This window comes from Erpetoichthys calabaricus, chromosome 4 (assembly GCF_900747795.2).
Source record: "Erpetoichthys calabaricus chromosome 4, fErpCal1.3, whole genome shotgun sequence".
Taxonomy (NCBI): Eukaryota; Metazoa; Chordata; class Cladistia; order Polypteriformes; family Polypteridae; genus Erpetoichthys; species Erpetoichthys calabaricus.
The window spans coordinates 259,227,646-259,232,334 of NC_041397.2; the positions used below are offsets into that span (position 1 = coordinate 259,227,646).

General features: G+C 41.7%; 1 non-coding gene across 1 annotated transcript; it reads right to left on the reverse strand.

Annotated features, from left to right (window-relative positions):
* Positions 1–4,365: 4,365 nt before the first annotated feature.
* On the reverse strand, positions 4,366–4,447 carry trnal-caa (transfer RNA leucine (anticodon CAA)). The gene has a single exon. It is a non-coding gene; the product is annotated as a tRNA-Leu (tRNA).
* Positions 4,448–4,689: the final 242 nt, after the last annotated feature.

Sequence of the window (4,689 nt, forward strand, 5' to 3'; positions counted from 1 at the left end):
ACTTTTCCAATGAGACGCCCAACTCCCTAAACTCTGTGACATGCCCTGAGAGAAAATCATTTTGTCCTTGCAGTAATGTAAAATTATTCCCACTGTACAGTGTATCATGTCAGCAGAAGTGGAACAACATAGAGTATAGCCAGCTCTAACTGATTAAAGAATTCACAGGGGTAAATAAGGCACGTTCTGATCACTTTGCCAGCTGGCTTTGCTGGCTAAACATTTAGTTATTTACAGAGATGTAATCACTTCTTTATTTTTATTTTCCCCTCACCAGACATTTGGATTAAGTCTCCGCTGCTTGAATGGTATCAGCGGCCTCTCCTCTGAGTGCACACTTCCACCTAGTGGTCTCAGTAAGGCACTTCATGGGCAAAGAAAAGATGCTTCAAAGCTCTTTGTGAATGGATTTTGACAATTTGATTAAAATTTGGTTTCATTAGTTGAGATTTAAGTGGGTGATTTACTTTAATTTGAATTAGCATTGCAGTTAGCGTCTTATTAATTCACGTTCACCTGCAAGGCATAGTAGAAATTTAAATTGTTAACTTGTATTTTAAATTATTTTTGTAAATACTAAAATATTAATATCTAATTTATAACTGCATGCCGTTCCAAATATCTTAGATATTTTTATGTTTTCATCAATCTTTTTTATATAGGATAAAGAATGGCCCTGCCTGTGAATAGCATATATATAATAATAATAATAATAATAATACATTTTATATATATAGAGCCTTTCCCATGCTTAAGGCACTTCACAGAGTTTAAGAAAGAACAGCAGTGTATACAGTATATAGCATTGTACAAACCAGATAAATAAATAAAGAAGAGTAAGATAGTAAATTCAGAGAACAACATAATTGATGGAATAGCACACATACAGACAGGTTACATGAGCATCTTGACAGAGAAGTAAACTGAAAGAAGGGTAGTAAAGTCAGGTAGAGCTAAAAGCCTTCCTGAACAGATGAGTTTTGAGTTGTTTTTTAAAAGAATTCATGGAGTCAGCTGATCTAATTCATTTTTGGATGTTATTCCTAATTTCAGGATGTCATTCCAGAGTCTGGACTCTACATAGCTGAAGGCCCTGTCACCCATGGAGTGTAGATTAGTGTGGGGCACAACAAGATTACCAGAATTAGAGGACCTTAGTGGGCGGGCAGGCACATAGTGATGGAGAAGGTCACTGATGTAGTTTGGTGTGAGGTCGATTAAGGCATTGTAGGTTATTAGTAGGATTTTATATTCAATTCTGTAAGACACAGGGAGCCAGTGAAGGCGAAGCAGGATGGGTGTAATGTGCTGATGGTTCATGTAAGGACTCTTAAAGCCGAGTTCTGAATAAGATGGAACTGTGATATAAGATTAGAAGGGGCTCCTGCCAGCAGCAAATTACAATAATCCATGCGGGATGTGATAAAAGCATGGACATGTTTCTCAGCAGTAGAAAAGGAGAGGAAGGAGCGAACACGGGATATGTTACAGAGGTGAAAGTAAGACTGTTTCTTAATGTGATTTATGTGGGTGGAATAAGAAAGAGAGGAATCAAAAATCCATCCATTTTCCAACCTGCTGAATCCGAACACAGGGTCACGGGGGTCTGCTGGAGCCAATCCCAGCCAACACAGGGCACAAGGCAGGAACCAATCCTGGGCAGGGTGCCAACCCACCGCAGGACACACACAAACACCAAGCACTCACTAGGGGCAGTTTAGAATCGCCAATCCACCTAACCTGCATGTCTTTGGACTGTGGGAGGAAACCGGAGCGCCCGGAGGAAACCCACGCAGACACGGGGAGAACATGCAAACTCCACGCAGGGAGGACCCAGGAAGCGAACCCGGGTCCCCAGGTCTCCCAACTGCAAGGCAGCAGCGCTACCCACTGCACCACCGTGCCGCCCGGAATCAAAAATGACACCAAGATTCTTTGCAGTAGAGGCAGGACTGATGAGATCACCGTCAAGATTGACAGGGAAGGAGCTCATTTTATTAAGTTGCGCTTTAATCCCAATTTGCAGGAGTTCAGTTTTGTTTCAATTTAATTTTAAAGAATTCTGCTCCATCCAGGTATTAATTTTACTGAGGTAGGTTCTGAGCTGAGAGAGCTCTGATGAAGTTTCACTTTTAACATTGAAATAGAGTTGAGTATCATCTGCATAAAAATGACAACCCAGTCCAAAGCTACGAATAATATGGCCAAGGGGGAGCATATAAATACAGAAGAGAAGAGGGCCGAGGACAGAGCCCTGAGGAACCCCTTGTATGACTGGCGCTGAGCTGGATCTGCTTTTGCCAAGACTAACAAACTCTTGCCTATCAGTCAGATAGGACTTGAACCACTGGAGGGCAGTGCCAGAGATGCCCAGCATGTTCTCCATTCTGGACAGTAGGATGTCATGTCTGACAGTGTCAAATGCTGCACTGAGGCCTAACAGAATTAATATGCTGGTTTGTCCAGAGTCTGCTGCCATAAGCAAATCATTGGTTCCCCGTAGCCAAGCAATTTCACAGCTGTCCTGTGCCCTGAAACCACACTGAAAGGGATCCATCAAATTATTAGAGGTTAAGTAATTGGTGAACTGGCAGGCTACAACACGCTCAAGAACTTTTGGCAGAAAAGGTAAGTAGGCAATAGGCCGAAAATTGTTAAGACTGTCAGCATCAAGACCAGACTTTTTTAACATTGGGGTTACAGAAGTGGTTTTAAAAGTGAGCGGTACAGAGCCAGTGTCAAGGGATGAGTTTATTATTATTGTAACAGTCGGGATTATGGCATGAAGGCAGGATTTAAGTAGTGTACTGGAGATGGGGTCCAGTACACAAGTAGTCTGCCTCATCTTACAAAGCAGGTTATTAACAGACGCAGATGTGACTGGTGAGAACTTAGAGAAGGAGCTGGATGGAGTGGGAAAAAAAGGAGAGATATAAACAGATGATGTATTTATGTTAGCTGAATTATTTAGATCTTTAATTTTGTTAAAGACAAAGTTGAGGAGTTTCTCACAGACTTTAGTAGAAGAGGTAGTTGGGCCAGATGCGGGTTGGAGTAGTTTATTAACTACAGAGAACAAAACCCTTGGGTTATCAAGACCACTTTCTATTATTCTGCCATAATGGACAGAATGAGTAAGACAGGACCTGATTCTGTTATTAGTTTAAGAGCCAGACACTAAAAAGACAATGGACAATCAATTGGGATTCTTTTGATGTTTAACTCCACTCGGACAATTACTGCAAGTCCTCTGCCTTGTCTTGAGCTACGAGGCTCTGTGAGGAAAGTGTAACCAGGTGGTGTCGCCTCTGTGAAAGACGTAAATTCATTCGGTTTTTGCCAAGTCTCTGTTAAACACAGCATATCAAGTTTGGTGTCAATGATGAATTCTGACAGCACCAATGCTTTGCCATTAAGAGATCTCGATTTAAACAATGCAATATTAGTTGATGAGACTTCTTTTTGCACAGAGCTGTGACCGGAGTTTATTTTCACATAATGTAAATTTGGCACAGTGACACTTCTATTTCCAGGGCCATGAGTAGGACGGCGTATTTCTGAGCAAATGCTGCCTGTAATCTTTTCATTTGCAGCCCGGCGGTGGCGGTGACCTGACCCGTGATATACATATTTCAGGCTCCGCAAAATACCAGTGTCTCTTAGAATATTCCAGTCAGACCATTTGCTCTGGACAAACTGTTTAATATGAAGGAGTTTTTCGCGAGAGTATTTTAGCATGATGCTGAGCAAAACTTATCTGATAGCAGTGGAGAAGCAGCACAGCGCAGCGGGTGTGGTAGCACAGATGAGTGGCGATAGCAAAGCAGCAGAAAATATAGCTGGAGGAGGTAGCAGGAGTTGGAGGTTCCAACATACAGCCACAAACAAGTAATGCTGGGTATTACAGGTGTGATCACCCCAGAGCCACAAGCCAGGTGGTGTGAACATCAGATCAGTTCTTAGTCATAAAGCACAATAAAATGAATCGAGAGCAGACCAGCATAACAACTATAATCAAGGAGACAGATCATCCCAGGCTCCTAGATCGCCAAGTACAAGGAAATGTTCGTAGATCTCATTCCGTGATCCACAGATTCAGTTGTTCCCAGTCAAGGTAAAGTCCATAAAGTCCGTAAAAATTAATCCAAATCCATACAATTCGAGTCAGCTGCATCTACGAAATATACGTACAAAAAAGAAATAAAACAAGCGTAAAAAAGTGCAGGATTAAGGCGAATTTTATGAAAAGTGTTGTTAACAGGGAGGAGTGGCAACAGCATGCGTGTGCCAGCGTCCCATCCTCTGTTACTCTGTCAGCAAAGATCGAAATCAGCAGGATTCGAACCTGGTCATTGTGTTAAAGATCGTAGTCGACAGGATTCAAACCTGCGTGGGGAAACCCCAATGGATTTTGAGTCCATCACCTTAACCACTCGGCCACGACTACATAGACAGGTTCCTCCATGTAAGTTATTCAGCACTCAGAATTCCTTCATTCATCTGCCAAATTTTAAGTAAATTCCTTTGGTGTCCTTCCAATTTTTAAGAACCACATGGTCCCAGCCTTTTTAAAGGCCAAAATAACAACTGATGATCTTCTCCCTTTATTCTGAAAATGAGTAATGACATAAAACAGGATATCTCATTATCTCTGTCCGAATATTCCTTCTAAATCATCCAAGAAATAAA